Source organism: Leucoraja erinacea, chromosome 1 (assembly GCF_028641065.1).
Source record: "Leucoraja erinacea ecotype New England chromosome 1, Leri_hhj_1, whole genome shotgun sequence".
Lineage (NCBI taxonomy): Eukaryota > Metazoa > Chordata > Chondrichthyes > Rajiformes > Rajidae > Leucoraja > Leucoraja erinaceus.
The window spans coordinates 15682187-15700492 of NC_073377.1; the positions used below are offsets into that span (position 1 = coordinate 15682187).

Sequence of the window (18306 nt, forward strand, 5' to 3'; positions counted from 1 at the left end):
TTAGGTATTGTGTTGGATAATAAAGAGAGTTGATCATCAGTGCTTGTATTTGGTGTTTGACTGAGGGGGTAAGATTAGGACCGGAATTACAGGGTCTGGGATTTCTGTAATGCACGATGAAAATAAAAGGTTCCAAATCTTGGGAAATAAGGCAGCATCTATGGAGGTAAAGGAATGGTCAAAGATTCGCCTTGAAAATCAGTCTCTTGCCTTTCCAAATCATGGTGCTTGCAGTCTGTTTTCAGCAACTATTGTCTGTACCCACGAGATGTTTGGGTGAAGTTTATGAGAGGGATTAGTTTTTCCTAAGGCACAAAAACTGTAAAAGAAGCATTAATCTAAGGAAAGAATTGGCCCTGGAAAAGTCACAAGAGTTGGAATTCGTTAAGATGCGCAGCTGAAATGGGGCTGGAGGCTAGCTGTGGTTGCACGTCCATTACCATTGTAGATCAAAACAGCTGTGGTCCTTCGAACAGCGTGTCCTGTTATTTTATCATTAAGTTGCACTGTGTGCTCTTTCCACCATGATTTTAAAAACATGTGGTGGGGGTGTTTATTGCGCTGTTGATACGTATACAGTGGAAATCAGTTCTTATTTTTTGGCCCAAATACTTTACAGAACAATGTTAATTAAAGTGTAGAGGAGGGAACTTCCGATACTGGTTTATACCGAAGACTGACACAAAATGCTGGAGTAACTCAGCGGGACCAGACAGCATCTCGGTGTGTAGTAGGGTCTCGACCTGAAACGTCACCCGTTCCTTCTCTCCAGAGATGCTGCCCGTCCCGCTGAGTTACTCCAGTATTTTGTGTCGACCTTTAATGAAAGTGCTTGTCCTAAAATGGAGGCTGCACCTGACGAGGCCTGAGCTAGACGGTCACTATGGCAACGCAGGGAAGGACGGAAGGAGGAAACGCTTCCGGGTCGCGGGCGGCTGACCTTTCCAGCGGAGAAGCCGGTGCAGCGTCTGCCATTTTGTGAGGAGCCGCTGCCGCTGCCGCTGCCGCTGCCCAGAACCATGTTGCCGCTTCGCCCGTCAGCGGCCTTCACGCGAACTCTGTTCGGACATCGCGCACCAGCAAGCAAAGCCGATAATTGAAATCGCAGGTTGGAAGGAACTCGGGTACGGTTTTAAATGCTGTGCTCTCCGCCATTTTGGGAAGCGCGGCTGCTGGGGGCTGGGGGGGGAGCGGCGTGCGAAGTGACTTTGTTTGCAAAAACCGGGTTGGGTGGGAGTGGTGGCCGATCCGATCCGATCCCGTCGGTGGCAAGTCCGCCCTCCTCCTCGCAATGGGCGGCCGCGCAGCAGCTCGGTGAAGCCCGAGTGCGCAGGAGTGGAAGTGGGGGAGGGAGGGAGGGAGGTTGTGAGGTTGTTTTGGGAGACGCGGACACAGAGGTCGAGACGGTAAGAAACCGGGGGGAGCGACGGTGAGTAGCAGTCGGGGAAAGCAGAGGGTGCGGGAGTTGGAGAGGAGGAAGGTCTGGGCAGGCGGGGGAAACGAAGGCTGGTGGTGTGGGGGCTACCGTGGCCCACTTACTTGGGTTGTGAATTCCAATGATCCACCTCCCTCTGGCGATGGAGGGAAACTGACAAGTGAGCAGACGTCGTGAGGCGGAGAAGAAGCATTGGGAAAGGAGAGGGAATACAGAGGAAGGGAGAGGGTGTTCTGAGGGAGACGTGGAAAGGAAGATGGGGATAACGACGGGAGGAAGATCAACACGGGAATTTCAACGTCATGGAACACGACTAGGCTAATGGAAACTAAAAGCAGCGACTTGCGGACAAATGCACGTACACAAGTAGTTTTTTTTTAAAGTTCCTATAAGGGTGAAAGGGAAGAACAATTTCGGGGGACACCTGGATGTCACGAGTGTAAGCGGGAGGAGAACTGGTATTTACGAAATAAATTAGGAGGATAAAATGTTCTCTTTAGAGCAGAGAGGGGGAGAGGAAAGGAGAGGTGTTGCGTGCATAAAGTTGAGAGGCATAAACCGGATAGGGAGTAGTAAACATTTGTCCTTACCACAGTTGTCTATAAACAGAGAGCATTGGTTTAAAGGGGACAGAAGGAATTTTTTTCATCCAGAGGCAGGTTGGAGTTTGGAATGCATTTGTTGACTCGATGGTGGAAGTTGAGATTGCCATGACATTTAATTATCTAGATGAACATTTTAAAGATGTGCTTTTTAAGGTCGGGATGGGCTAAAATATATTTTTCCTCTATGCATGTAACAATAAACTAAATTTTGCTTCTTGTGCTGTGGAGTTAGATCAGGCTAGGTTTTGTGCCTTGGCACCACTCTCCATGCTTCCCTGTGTTCCCTGATTCCCTTATTATCTATTAATCACGACCTTAAATATAGTCAGTGATCGAGCTTCTTTGGCTCACTTAGATTGTGAATTCCAATTATGCATTTCTCTCTGGGTGAAGAAATGTATTTTCATCACTGCCTTGAATGGCTACTACTTTATTTTGAGGCTGCAGTCATTTCTTTTGAGACTGGCCTTTGTATAGACCGTTGTGGACCTCTTCAGGTACCCTGCCATGCCACCCAAAATGTTTGTACATTTCATTAAGATTACCTCTTATTGTTTGACTAGAAAGTACAGACCTAGTCTGCTTAATCTCTCCTTTGATGGCAAGGTAGCTGTCTCAGGAATAAATCTCTGAACTTTTGCTGCGCTCTAGCCACCTTTAGGCAGAGGGTGGATCTGATCACTGGGTTCCACACTGGTCTTGGAGCATGTAGTTGAAGCAATATATGCTTGCCTCCTATGTTAAATTACTCATGAAATAAAAGTGAACACCATTTTCCTTCCTAATTACTTGTCGAATGGGTCTGGAAACAGCACTGTCGAGAGCAATTTCCTCCGGTGGTTTAGATCAAAGTTCCACAGATCATGAATTGAATGAATTGGGCATTTGATATTTGTGATGGTGAAGCCCAGCAAGAAGATATCAGAGGATGAAGCATTTTCAACCATCTGCTAGAAATGTTGTAGATGATCTTTCATCCTTCTCGAGCCACTTTCATTTTATGTGTAGGTCACTGAATGCTTGTGTTCGGGCGAGTCTTTTCACTTGCTAGGCTGTTTCCATTCAGTTGAAGTACTAGCATATACCTGATAAAGCACAAGGAGAAAATTGCCTGGATATATCCTGTCCATGATAAGCATATATGTAATATGGTCATTTATCCATCCTTAAGTGCAGTGGTGGAAGATAATTTTAGTGATATTAATTGACATTTAGTTATCAATTGACAATGTGACCATTATTCAGTTTAATTTCTTAGTTATTCGTTTTCCAGAAGTCTCATCTCTGTTTATAAAGCCAACATTTGTTGCCCATTCTTAGAAGCCCTTCTGATTGTGGTGGTGAGCTGATACTCTGAATCACTGCAGTCCTTCTGTTAAAGGTAATTTTGGCTCGCCAACGCAGGATTGTTGGTTAGGAAATTCCACAATCTAGGGACAAAGGAGGACTGACCATATATTTCCAAACCTGGATGGATATGTGTATCAATCTGAGTTTGGCATATGCATAATTGCGGTGAGGCACAAGCACAATGAAACACTTGCAGCAGCATCACAGGCACAGACTCAAACATCACACAAAAATATACAGGACACCTACAGAACCTGCAGTCATTGTCCTTGTTGATAGAAGTTATAGCTCTTGAGTGTACTGTTTAAAAAAAGGTTCTGGTGAATTTTGGAGATTCACTAGGCTTATTCCTGGGGTGACATGTTATCATGTCAATATTGGCTAGAGTTTTGATCTGTATTTCTTGGAGTTCAGAAGAATGTGACGTGATCTTATTGAAATAAGATCCATGGGGATTGACAAGGTAGCTGTTGAGACGTTTTCACAAGTAGGAAAGTTACAAACAATGGTAAATAGAGGGCAATCTTTTGAGACTAAGGTGCTTTAGAATTTCTTCTCGGAATCTGCAGAATTCTCAGCCCCAGGTGGTGATGGAGACTAGATTATTTAACGCGATAAATATGTGAAAGATTGAGTAATTACAGGCAACTTGGAACTGGGACAAAAGAGAAGTTAAAGGCCAACAATATAATCATGGCAGACTTGATTATGCTGGGGCAGACTTGAGCAGTCTGGTCTCTTACTATTTTCTTGTGTGATCCGTGCACCAGCTTTGTTCATAATGAACTTTGGAATAAATGAATGTTTAAGATGGTGATTGGAGTAAAAGTCAAGTCGGCGGCTTTATCCTGCATGGTTTCAACATGTTGGGTGTTGTTGGAGTTGCACTCATCCAGGCAAGTGAGGCATCCTTCACCTTCAAGGATCTGCAGCCACCATATGCATCATCCCCTCCTTTTAGCATTCAGAAATTTCTATTCACTTCCATTTCCACTGCACTCGCTTCCCTTCTAAAAGCACCTTCCCAGCAATCATGGGAGATGTCGTGCTTAGCTTATGCGACTTCTCATCCCCACATTGAGGAGCTAGAACCTACGTTTTAGGTGAAAGAGCGATTCCCTTGCCCTTCAAACGTGCTTGTGATGTTTGAGAAACTAAATGCAGATTGGGTGATTGCTTTGCAGAACCGTTAAGCATGTTGTCTACTATTTTAATTCTCCATCCCACTTCCATTCTGATCTGTTTATTCGGCCTCTTGCATTGAAGAGTGCAGCACCGGAATAGACCCTCTAGCCGATACTGTCTGTGCTCCACATGATGCCAAGTTGAGGTTATCCCTTCTATGCTTGCACGTGAATTATGTCCCTCTATTCCCTCCATTATCATATCCCTGTCTAAAAGCCTCTTAAACTCTATCAGGTCCTGGACCATGAGATCCCTCTGTATGTCGATGTTGTTAAATATCCTGCCATTAACTGTATACATTTGATCTGCAAAACTGCAACATGTCACTCTTGCATGCTTGAGGCACAGCATTTCATTTATCACTTAGGAATGTTATAGCCCTTGCATTAAATTCAACAAGTTCAGAATACCAGTTTGTCCTGTTTGTATCAGAACTCGCCTGTTACAGTGAGACTAGGGAATATTGGGAGTGGGTTGTGTGGCATCTCTGGGGAAAGGGATGATTGGTATTTTGGGGTGATAACGTGTTATGGTTGGAGGTGGACACAAAATACTGGAATAACTCAGCGGGACAGGCAGCATCTCTGGAGAGAAGGAATGGGTGACATTTTGGGTCGTGACCCCTCTTCAGTCTGATGTCAGGGGAGTGGGCTGGACAGAGATAGAATGTAGTCAGAGACAGTAAGACTGGTGGGAGAACTGGGAAGAGAGAGAGAAAGCAAGGGCTATTTGAAGTTAGAGAAGTCAATGTTCATACCGCTAGGGTGTAAGCTACCCTGAGGTAATACGAGGTGCTATTTCTCCAATTTGCGCTGAAAGAAAGGTCAGAATGGGAGGGGGAGTTAAAGTGCTGTGCAACCGGGAGATAGGTCAAGGCGACTGAGCAGAGGTGTTCAGCGAAACCATCGCTGAGCCTGCGCTTGGTCTCGCCGTTATACAGGAGTTGACACCTGGAAACAGTGGATACAGATGATGAGGTTGGAGGAGGTGCAAGTGAACCTCTGCCTCGCCTAAAAAGACTGTTGGGGTCCTAGGATGGGGCCAAGGGTGGAGGTAAAGGGAGAGGTGTTGCATCTCCTGTGGCTGCAGGGGAAAGTACATGGGGAGGGGGTGGTTTGCGTGGGAAGGGACGAGTTGACCAGGGAGTTGTAGATGCAATGGTGTCTGAAGAAAGCAGAAAGGGGTGGAAATGGGAAGATGTGTCCGGTAGTGGGATCCCGTTGGAGGTGACAAAAATGTTGGAGGATTATATGTTGTATGAGACGGCTGATGGGGTGGAAGGTGAGGACAAGGGGGACTCTGTCCTTGTTTAGAATGGGGGAGCAAGAGCGGAGCTGCGGGATATCGAGTACACCCCAGTGAGAGCCTTATTTATAATTGGAAGAGGAGAACCCCATTTCCCTAAAGAATGAGGACATCTCCAATGACCTGGTATGGAAAACGTCATCCAGGGTGCAGATGTGGCGGGAGGGATTGGGAGTAGGGGATAGAATCTTTACAGGAAGCCAGGTGGGAAGAAGTGTAGTCTAGATGGCTATGGGAGTCAGTGGGTTTGTAATGGGTCAGTCAATAGTCTGCCTCCTGTGATGGTGAAGGTGAGATCTAGAAACGGTAGGGAGACGTTGAAGATGGTCCAAGTGAATTTGAGTGCAGAAGTGAATTTAGTAGAGCATGAAGTTAATAATAATTATAACAATCAAAAAGAATATAAGCACTTTAAAAATTGAGTTTCTGTTAATACACACCAAAAATAACAATCAAAAGAAATAGTAGGAAAAGACATGTAAAATGAGAAGCAAAGCAGGAGGGAGTACAAATGCGTTTTAACACTGGATTTGAAGATGGACAGTGAGGGGGCCTGTCTGATGTGCAGCGGCAGTTCCAGAGTGCCGGAGCAGCAACAGAGAATCTATCCCCTCTGAGCCTCCGATAGACCTCGGTACCTCCAGGAGCAGCTGGCTGACCTGAGGGACCCATGGGTGGAGCGCTCAGAGAGGTAACGGGTGGCCCATTCAGAGATTTAAAAACAAATAACAGTAACTTAAAATGAACCCGAAAGTGCACCGGTGCAGTCATCAATGTAGTGGAGATAGACTTTGAGGTTAGGGCCCATGTACGCCTGGAACAGTGGTTGTTCAACATAGAAAATAGGTGCAGGAGTAGGCCATTTGGCCCTTCGAGCCTGCACCGCCATTCAATATGATCATGGCTGATCATCCAACTCCTGTATCCTGTACCTGCCTTCCCGCCATAACCCCTTTTAGCCACAAGGGCCACATCTAACATGCCCTACAAAGAGGCAGGCATAGCTGGGTCCCATGCTCGTGCCCAAAGCTACACCTTGGATTTGGAGGGAGTCAAAGGAGAAGTTATTAAGGGTAAGGACCAGCTCTGCTAGGCAGAGGTTAGTGTTAGTAGAGGGAAATTGGCTGATTCTGTGGTCGAGGATGAAACTGAGGACTTTAAGACTTTCCTGGTGGGGGATGGAGGTGCAGACTGGACATCCATGTCTGGAGACAGTAAAGATGAGGGAGTGGGAGCCTGGAAAACAAAAGTAATTGAAGACCGTGTGAGGTGGCTTGGACCTAGGTAGGGATGGATTGAACTGGGGGGGGATAGGATGGAGTCGAGGTCTGTTGAAATTAATTCAGTGATTTAGCACGGAATGAGAACTGTTGTGAAAAATGGCAGATCGACTGTCAGAGCCTATAGTCCGGGTTGGGTCCGAACTGGGAGGTCTGGAACCGGAGCTGGAATCCACGAGGTGAAAGATGGAGGCACTGGCAAGTCCTGAGAAAATACAAATGGCTGTGGTAATGGGTCTGGGTTAAGATGGAAGGTTGTTGGCTTGGGCCATTAGCTCTGCTTTTGTTTCTCTCTGCCAGCACTGCTCAAGTGGTTTCGGTTTTGGTTTCAAATTTGCTGCATTTGCTGATGTGTGTTATTTGCTTTAAAATCCCTGCCAGCCCTGATGTAATTCAATTTTGTCTCCACCAATGCTGCATGACCTGCTTGACTTTCCCAGTGATTACTTTATTTCAGGTATCCAGCAGTTCTCAGTTCCAACATGTTTGTTTATTGTTTCTCCAATGTTCTGTCTCCATTTGTAGCACCCCCACACAAATTAGATGCTATTACCAGACTTCTCTCCTCTCATTGTACACCATTCGATATTGCCATTCATTTCCTCTTGGTCTCTATCCTATCACACAATTTCCTTTGTTTCAAATACTGAAATATTCTTATTTCTTTTGCCACAGATGGTCCTGGACCTGCTGAGTATTTCCTCAGTTCACTTCAAATTTATGGCATCTGCAGTTTTATTTTGCTTTTCTTATTCCACCTCACTCTTGACGTGTGCTTTATAGCTGGTTGAAAGACAAATGAGAGTGCAGATACTGGAATCTGGAACAAGAAATAGAATGCTGGACGAATTCAGTCCAGCATGCATCATCTATGAAGGGAAAAGGTGTAAGCCAAAGTATTTGAGTTTGGACCCTGCATTGGAACTGAGGAAAGAATTTGGAATGTCAGACAGTGAGGCCTTCGCTGCAGAATACCTAGCCGCTGACCTGCTCTGATAGCTACAGTATTTATATGGCAAGCTCAATTGAGTACTAGGTCAGTGGTGACCAACTGGGTGTTAATTCACGGAATTCAGCAATGGTAATGCAAATGAATTTCAACGGTACGTGGTTAGTCTCTCGTTTTGGAGAAGGTCATTTCTTGGTACTTTGAAAGTAACCCTTCTTACTTGTCACTTATTAGACATGCCTGAATGTTGTCTAGATCTTGCTGCACACTTGGACTGCTTCATGTCCTGAGGAGCTATAAATGGAATTGAACATTGTGCAATTATCAGTTGGTAATCTGGCTTCTCACTTGATGGAAGGAAGGTCATTGATAAAGCAGCTGAACATTGTTAGGGCGAGAAAACTGCTCTGAGGAATTTCTGCATTGATGACCCAATGCTGGATTGAATTGCCTCCAACAGCTGCAAGCATATTTGTCTTTGAGTTATGATGACTCTTATGGGAGTGTTTCCCTTTTGCTGCCTATTCACTTAGTTTTACCAGGGATCCAAGATCTCACAGAGGCTCGCATGCTCATATGTTGCTCTAGCTTGTCTCTGGAATTTAGTTATTTGCTTAGACCAAGTTGGTAGTGTCTAGGGGTTGAGATACCATGATAAAACCTTAACTGAACAGCATTGAACAAGTTATTGGTGTGTAGATTCTTCTTGAGAGCACAATGAACAACACTTGCCATCACGATTTAGAGTAGACTGTTTTCGATGGTCACGAATAGAAATAAGATTTGGCTTGTGTTTTGAATAAGATACAACAGGCATTTTTCCACATTTGTCACATTGATATCGGTGTTGTCAGTTTACTGGAATATTTTGAACAGTTGTGTCGTTAGATTTGGAATTTAGCTCCTCTGTATTAAAGCCAATATGTTGCCTGGTTCAATACTCTTGGCTATTTTCAATCCTCTCAGCTGTTTCTTTGTCAAATGAAATGATTCCAGTTGGCTGAGGACAGATTTTAGCAATAGGAGAGAGTGCAGATCTTCCACATGGCAGGTCCAGCTGAATGTGATTGTGACTGCTTCAGCCTTCAGCGTGCAGGTCTTGCCCATTGTTGAGAATGGAGATGCCACATAGTCATAATCAAACAGCATGAAACCAGGCCTTTCATCTCACCATGCTCATGTTGACCGTCAAGTACCTATCAATGGTAAACCTATACCTATAAATTGCTCTGACTAATGAAAGCCTTATCTATGCTGCCACCTTCAAGGATCTATGGTCTTGCTCTCCAAGGCCTCTCCATTCCTCAATGATCCCCAGGGCCCTACCATTCATGGTATCTGTCCATGTTTCATTAGTGCCACCAAATGCTTTTAACTCGCACTTGATTAACTTGAATCTGTTATTGCCCTACCCAGTTTACCATTTGAATGACTGCTCTCTCACTTTATATAAACTCCACAATGTTCTTTGAACCAGCTTCTGATGCTGTCTACTGCAAGGAAAATTCACAAGAGAATGCAGCTGTAGAGTCTCTGCTCATAACTGAAACACTCCATCCCAGGAAACATGAACCTTCCCAGGAAGATGAATTTCCTTTATCTTTGTCGGCACTTGCATCTTTCCTATAGTGTGCCTGGGTACTCTGGCTATCAATGGATCATAGGCATTCAGGTGCTTTTGTAGTAAATTGCGAATGGTATGACTTTCATGCAAAAGGCCTTATAGGATGCTGAGACCTTCTAAGGATCTAGGGTCTTGGTGCTCTCCCTGGGCCTCGTCGTTTTGGTCTCTCAATGATCCCCAGGGCCCTATTGCCATTCATGGTATCTGTCCACCAGGCTGTTTCTGGGATTAGTGACTGTCAAGAAATGCTTTTAACTCGCACTTGATTAGAAGATGAATCTGTTATTGAAACTTACAAAATTCTTAAGGGGTTGGACAGGCTAGATGCAGGAATATTGTTCCCGATGTTAGGGAAGTCCAGGACAAGGGGTCACAGCTTAAGGATAAAGATGAAATCCTTTAAAACCGAGATGGAACCAGCTTTTGTCAGATGTTTAATTGGTGATCATCTGGAACTCTCTGCAAGAGACAGCAGCTATATTTAGGGAGTTAGATTTGGCCAGATTTGCTCTGGGGGTATGGAGGGAAAAAAGGTACGGGGAGATCAGCCAACTGAATGGCGGTGCAGGTCGAGGGCATGGCTACTCTGGAGAGAAGGAATGTTTCTACGTTTTGGGTCGAGACCATCCGAAGGGTCGCGACCCGAAACATTGCTTATTCCTTCTCTCCATAACTGCTGCCTCGCCCACTGAGTTTCTCCAGCATTTTTTGTCCACCTTCGATTTTTCCAGCATCTGCAGTTCTTTCTTAAAGATTTGCTCTGAGATCGCTTGATTCTGCCTGTTGTATGCTGTTCTTGTTGAGCAGGTGTAGTCATGTAGAACAGCTGCACCTATTCGGCATCTCATTTTTAGGCATGCCTGATGCTGCTGTCAGCATGCCTTTTTGCACATTGGGCCAGTGTCGATTCCCTGACTGGGTTCTATGGGTAGAATGAGGGATATGTCAGGTTGGGGGATTACTAATTCCACCGGTATTGCTGCTTTTTGTCTACAGCACTGTCTCGATACTCTACGCACCAGGGGTAATTTTACAGAAGACAATTAAGACACCACAACTTCTAAGTTCTGTTCTTAATCTTATTCCAGACAGACTTGGAAATGTACAGGTGTTCTCTCACAACCTTCTCCCCACCCTCCTCACCTAAAGCACCCTCAGGGATAGGTACAGGAATTATGTCTAAAATTTTAAACATGTGGATGTATTTATGAACCAGGAGTAGGCCCAGTTGGACCTCATGAATTTGCGCTGCCATACAGTGAGATTGTGTATGATCGGATTATAATTTAAACTTAATCCCACCCCAAACATGATAACCCTGTTATCAAGAATCTCTATATTTCTGCCTTAAAAAATACATGAATCCATATTTGAGGAGGACAGTTTCAAAGACGCGTTACTCCTTATTTTATTAGTCAGACTGCTTATCTTATTTAATGGTGATTCCTGGATTTTGTTTTTTGTCGATAAATGAAAAGCCCTTTCTGCATCCCCCTTGTCAAGACGCCTCAGTCACACAGAGGGTGGTGAATATGTGAAATTCTTTGCCACAGAAGGCTGTGGAAGCCAGTCAATGGATATTTTAAAGGCAGAGATAGAGATTCTTGATTTAAGCGGGTGTCGGGGAAAAGGCGGGAGAATGGGGTTAGGAGGGAGAGATAGATCAGCCAAGGTAGACACAAAATGCTGGAGTAACTCAGCGGGTGAGGCAACGTCTCTGTAGAGAAGGAATGGGCGATGTTTCGGGTCAAGACCCGAAACGTCGCCCATTCCTTCAATATAGAGATGCTGCCTCGCCCCCCTAGTTACTCCAGCATTTTGTGTCTACCTTTGATTTAAACCAGCATCTGCAGTTCTTTCTTACACGATAGATTCGCCAAGATTGAATGGTGGAATAGACGGGCCGAATGACCTAGTTCTGCTCCTATTACTTATGATCTTATGACCTTATTCATTACGGCTTTGTAGATGGGTATTGAAAAAAGGAGAATGAACGAAGAAAATAAATGCATTTAATTTATTTTGCAGACTTTATGTGTCCAACAGAATTTCACAGCAAATGAGGTAATTTTGAAGTTACTGTAACAATATGGGGTAAATGCACCAGACAATTTATGCCCATCAAATCACATAAATAGTAATGAGATAATGAGCAAATAGTGATTCTATCCTTTGTGACCACCTGAAAGGACAGATGAGGCCATAGTTTAATTTAATCTCTTTGAAAGTTGACACCTCTGACATAGCTTCAGTTCCTCGGCATTGCTTGGTTGTGTTGGCCTAGACAATGTTCTTAAATTTCTGCAATGTGACGGTGGTTTGCTTTCTGAAAAGGTGATGAGCATGTTATCACTTGACCATGACTCGAGGAACAGAAATAAACCATGTTTCCAAGGTCAGGGACAAAGAAGCAGAGAAGCAAGTTAGCCACAGGCAGATGAACAAAAAAGTTGCAGGAAAGAAAGTTGTCTGCTGTGGAGAAACAAAGAAGTTGTTCCCTGATTCTTGATGAAATGTGAGGAAGAGGTATGTATAAGAAGGATCTGCAGATGCTGGTTTAAACCGAAAAACTAGAGTAACTCAGCGGGTCAGGCAACATCTCTGGAGAGAAGGAATGGGTGACATTTTGGGTCGACTCTTTTTCAAAGGTATGCCTGAGGATTGCGAATACCACTCTGATACATTGGTACTAGCAAAAGGAAGAAAACCACCTAATGGGTGCATAGACTCATAGGGCAAGATAGCCAAAGGGAGAGAAAGTTATAAAGAAACATAGAAAGAGAGAGAAAAGGGAAACTTATGAATAATGAGAGAGCAGGAACAGGTGAGAACAAAATAAGAACATTGAAACTGAGAAAGTTTCAGGCCATGGTGTCTGTGTTGACCATGATGCTAAATTAAACTAATCCCGTTTTTCTGTTCATGATCCATATCTCTCCGTTCCCAACATATTAATGTGCCTATATAAAAGCCTATTTAGTGCCACTATTGGATCTGCTTTTATCACCACTCCTGGCCGTGTGTTCCAGGCACCTTTCAACTTCCCAAAATAGATATAGTGGTCGTCTTAGATCTTTGTATAGATGGGTTATTTTGCTTTATTTTCTGAATTGCAGTAGTACAAGCACTAAGGTTTTATTCAGTAAAAAATAGTGACTTTGGCATGGGTGTAAGGGGCATGTTTTCCAAATTTTCAGATGGCACAAAACCTGATGCTGTGAACAGTGAGGAAAATAGTAAAACAAGGTGGGTTGATTGGTGTCAGATGAAACTTAATGTTGAGAATTGTGAAGTGCTACACCTTGATGGGAGAGAATGAATGAGAAGCGGTAGTATAAATAAATCACAGGTCACATTGTAAAGTTGTTCGGAGAACAGAAGGATTTGAGGCCATATGTAAGCATAGTTCAGGGTGGCAGTGAAAATTTAGAAAATGGTGTAAATATCATTCAGGATTTTTAGTTTTATAAACAGAGTACTACAGCAAAGAAATCATGATGAACCTTTAAGACACCAGTTTAGCCACAGCTGAAGGGAGTATTTGGTCCAGGTCTGAGCATCACATGACTTTAGTTATAAAGCATAGATTGGGGAAGCTGATGTTTTTCTCTTTGGACCAAGCAGGCTGTGAAGGGATCTGATCAAGGTATTTAAATCATGAAGTGTAGATAGAGATACATTGTTCTGTTGGCTGAGAGTTAAGAGACATAGAATGAAAGTAATTGTCATATGAAACTAAATTGATGTGAGCAGTTTTTTATTATGTGGCAGGCCATACAGGGTTAGGAATGCACATTTAAAGGAAGTAATGGAGGCGGTTTTAATTTTGCTGTTGACAAAGGAGTTGAGTATGTATATGAAAGGAGAGAATTTGGAAGCCAATGCAGACTGGCAGGATGAGCGGCACTGACTGGATTCCTCTAGCATAGACTCGGATGAACTAAAAGAAATTTGCATTCGGCGAGAAATAGTATTGGGTGGACTGATGGGACTAAAGGCTGATAAATCCCAAGGGCCTGATGGTCTGCATCCCAGGGTACTCTAGGAGATGGCTCTAGAAATCGTGGACGCATTGGTGATTATTTTCCAATGTTCTTTAGATTCAAGATCAGTTCCTGTGGATAGGAGGGTAGCTAATGTTATCCCACTTTTCAAGAAAGGAGCGAGAGAGATTAAGGGGAATTATAGACCAGTTAGCCTGACATCAGTGATAGGGAAGATGCTGGAGTCAATTATTAAAGAAGTAATAACGGCGCATTTGGATATCAGTTAAAGGGATTGGTCCAAGTCAGCATGGATTTATGAAGGCGAAATCCTGTTTGACTAATCTGGAATTTTTTGAGAATGTGACAAGTAAAATGGATGAAGGAGAGCCAGTGGATGTAGTGTATCTGAACTTTCAGAAGGCCTTTGATAAGGTCCCACACAGGAGATTAGTGGGCAAAATTAAAGCACATGGTTTTGGGGGTAGGGTATTGATATGGATAGGGAATTGGTTGGCAGACAGGAAACAAAGAGTAGGAATAAACGGGTTCCTGTCAGAATGGCAGGCAGTGGGGTGCCGCAAGGCTCGGTGCTGGGGCCACAACTATTGACAATATATATTAATGATTTAGATGATGGGATTAAAAGTAACACTAGCAAACTTGCAGATGAGACAAAGCTGTGAACTGCGAAGAGGATGCTCGGAGGTTGCAGGGTGACTTGGACAGGTTGAGTGTATGGGCAGATGCATGGCAGATGCAATTTAATGCAGATAAATGTGAGGTTATCCACTTTGGCGGCAGGTCTCCATGGTGTCAGATTAGGAAAACGGGAAGTACAACGAGACCTGGTGTCCTTGTGCACCAGTCACTGAAAGTAAACATACAGGTACAGCAGGCAGTGTTGCCCTTCATAACAAGAGGATTTGAGAATAGGAGTAAAGAGGTCTTTCTGCAGTTGTACAGGGCCCAGGTGAGACCACATCTGGAGTATTGTGTGCAGTTTTGGACTCCTAATTTGAGAAAGGACAATTTGAAATGACCACAGCGCTGGGGCCAGGTTCCCTCCCCCTCGCCCGGCTCCAGGCCGCTCAGCGCCCCCCCCCCCCCCCCCCCCCCCCCCCCCCCCGACAGCCCCTTCCTCAAGTACAACTTAATCGCTGACGTTGTGGTGAAAAAGGGCCAGCAGTAGTTTACATCAAGATCCTGGGGAGGTGAGGAGGGAGAGTGTGGGGAGGGGGGGGGGGGGGATAGAGGGAGAGGAGGGGGGGGGGGGGGGGGATAGAGGGAGAGGAGGGGGGAGATAGAGGGAGAGGAGGGGTGAGTGGGGGATAGAGGGAGAGAGAGGCAGTGGGGGAGGTGAGGGAGAGTGGGGGTGGGATAGGGGGTGAGGAGGGGGTCAGAGGGAGAGGAGGGGGTAGTGATGATGGGTGAGAGGGAGGGTGTGACTGAGGGTAGGGGAAAGGAGAGGGAGGGATAGGTGAGGGAGGGGGGAGGGGAGGAGGAGAGAGGAATGGAGGGGAGGGAGTGCTGGGGATGTGGGGGAATGGAGGACGATAGGGGTAGGAAGAGGGATGGCGAGGTAATGGAGGAGGGCAGTATTAAAGATAAAGGACTTGATTGGGGAAGGATAAGGAATGCTGTTGCACTGATCATTCTATAAGCTGATTATAGTTATTCTGGTCGAATAATCATTCTATAAAAAGACAAAGTGCTGGAGTAATTCAAGACATCAGAGATGTCAAGACATCTCTGGAGAACATGGATGCGTGATGTTTCGGATCAGGACCTTTCTTCAGACTGATTGGGTGGAGGGAGAAAGCTTGAAGAGTGGTGTGAGTAGGACAAAGTCTGGCAAGTGTATAGATCTTTGTCCTATCCCTACCTCTCTTCCGGCTTTACACTGACATGCACAAGCACCTCAAAATGTCACCGTTTCATGTTCACCAGAGATGCTGCCTGACCTGCTGAGTTAGTACACCACTTTCACCCTTTGCAAATCATGGGCTGAACTGTTTCTATGACCTCACTTCAACAGTCTGCTCATAATGGTTGATATGATTTATAGTCTTGTGAATTGCCTAACTAAAGTGGCGATGTTGAGTGCAACTATGACGGCTTTATTTTGAAGGGCTCCTGATATGTATTTAATTAAGTCTTTGGTAATCTGGGAAATGTTTATAAACCTGGCTCAAAGATGCAACATAGGAAATACAAATGGCAGGTTTATACTCCTGTGTTATATGAAACATGTTTAAACAGAGCAATATGCTTTGATGTAAGCTGGCTTCAATAGCAGAAATTATTGTGATCAGGGTTGGTGATTGGTTGAATTGATTCCAAGAAGGGAATGTTCTCTAAAGTTATTCCTTAAGGAGTTCCCCATACCCCAGGAAACGTTATTCCTTAGCGTTCCCCAGCAATCTGTAGAGGTTACCTTGATGGAATAGATCAAGAAACAGAAAATTGTTTATCTACAATATATCTGTTTACTCCGGAAACACAAGTTCTGGCCATGGAAGATAAAGAAATGGCCATGAATGGGACAATGCAGTAACATTCAATTTTGGGAAAATCTGAAGACAACCAGTTTGGCTTTGGCAAAAGGAAAAATTGGAGTATTTTCATGAGTTGTATATTTTGCATAGAAATCACTGAAAGCTGGAGCACCAAAAAATCTAAATTCCTTATAGAATGATAACATTCATCTCAAGATAGTTCAGTTTAGGGGATCAACTTGTTTGGATGTTTTGGCTTTGGAATGGAAGTAGAAGTAGTAGTCATCTGAATGATATTAGGGCTTGTGGGAGAAGAGCAAATTTGATATAAAACATCAACACTAAGTCAAATAAGTGAGGTGAAATGGTATCTTCAAAATGTGTGCTGCCTCTGAGCAGACTGCATAGCATTCTGATCACCACAATGTAAATACAGCTACTGTACGGAAAACGTTTGGAAGTGAATAAGCAGAATAAATGAATTTTGGAGGATTAATAGTGTTTATGATTTACATATATTGGATGAAACTGTAAAGTGGTTGAGAGGTGATTTAAAAATATATTGAAACAATCTTAATTCAGGGAATACTTTGCAGTAAATACAGATCAAGGAAACACTTCTTAGAGCTTGGAGTGAAAGCCAGGTAGTGCAGGGAGAGCTAATATTTGCCTTTTAGAATTTTAAATCATGGTGATTTTAGATGTTTGACTATGAATAATTAAATTTGCAAAATAAGTTGCATTATTACTGAAATTACCTGTTTATTGCATTTATACATGAAGACCATAATTTTTAATATTTATCTACACTGTCAATCTCTATATTTTACAACAGCTTGTAGATATGTGTCATTTAAAAAAAGTGGTGGTGAGAGTAATTACACTCTTATCTAACAGTACAACTCCATCAGCTTTGACGTTGCAAAACATGTAAGTACTTAATTGCTGCAATAATATTACTGGCTGAGCCTATTGTGAAAGTCTGGGTGTGATGGTTAGAAAATTGCTGTGACATGCCCAAACATTTTTTCAGAGTTTGAATAACAGTGACATTTGTGCCATTAGCACCATAACTTTACATGTTTTATTTTAAAGTGGTTTTTGTCTTTGAAATTGGGGTCTTTGAAAATAACATCTGAGTTCTATAATATACTTTTTGAAAGAATATGCTTCAATGCTTATGTCTTGTACGAGATCTCACTTGCTTTCAGGAGCCCCATATGAATAATTTCCATTGCAGAGAGTAAGACAACTTTTACTGCCAGTTATAACATGCTGTAACATGGTATTTCTGAATTTTTATATGCTCTTAATGGCCGATAATGATTGGCTTTTTGGAATACTGATTCAGAATGAAAGTTCTAACAATGTTAAAGTGAGTGGCAAATTTTATAAACCAGATTGTTGAAACTATTTCAGAACGTTAAATTCAAAGCATTTGGCTAGATTTAATCTATTTTTTCGGCAATCCCACAAACTTGCTTCAACCTTGTTCGAGTTCTGAAGTGGCTGCTTAGGCGAGGGTGGGTTTATCAGTATATGACACTGGTGGTGCAGAAGGTGCTTGACTGGTGGGAATAGGGCTTGTGAGACCCATGTTGTTTCCACTGGTTGTCTGTGTACTCAAAGTGAATGAACGAAACTCAATACCAAACCACAATGCTGCTTCTGCATTTTGAGTAGTCGTGCAATAAGAGCTCCATTGATTGATGGGGGTGTTATATTTTTACAAGGAGGATTTCAAATCATCCTTCAAGCCATCTGCTTGAAGTCCCATCCACACTAAAGTCGGAAGTTTAAAGTTGTTTTGGGTCGAGACTATTTTTCAGATTGTTCTGGTCTGTGCATTCCCTTCCGCAGATGCTGCGTTACCTACTGATTTCCTCCAGCACTTTGTGAATTAAGGAGATCGGTTTTAACTGTCTGACATTTGCATGGAGGCCATCCTCACAAGAAGCAGTTGAGGCAAAGCCGGGTTAGCTCCATTCCCAAGAGCGGAATAGATTGGGTAAATGCACAGTCTCTTGCCAAGAGTATGGGTATCGAGGACCAAAAGACAGGTTTAAGGTGAAGGGGGAAGGATTTAATAGGA

General features: G+C 43.6%; 1 protein-coding gene across 9 annotated transcripts in view; it reads left to right on the forward strand.

Moving 5' to 3' along the window:
- Window positions 1-926: 926 nt before the first annotated feature.
- The window catches only part of ark2n (arkadia (rnf111) N-terminal like PKA signaling regulator 2n), an 85907-nt gene continuing 68527 nt past the window's right edge, over window positions 927-18306 (forward strand). For 2 of the 9 annotated variants that reach the window (XM_055655479.1, XM_055655393.1), the window contains exon 1: window positions 937-1124. The gene's annotated coding sequence lies outside the window, so the exon portion shown is untranslated. Of the gene's footprint in view, window positions 1125-1322; window positions 1430-17092; window positions 17145-18306 lie in introns of those variants that run through there. The other 7 variants (XM_055655562.1, XM_055655715.1, XM_055655976.1 and 4 more) reach the window with 6 other exon arrangements.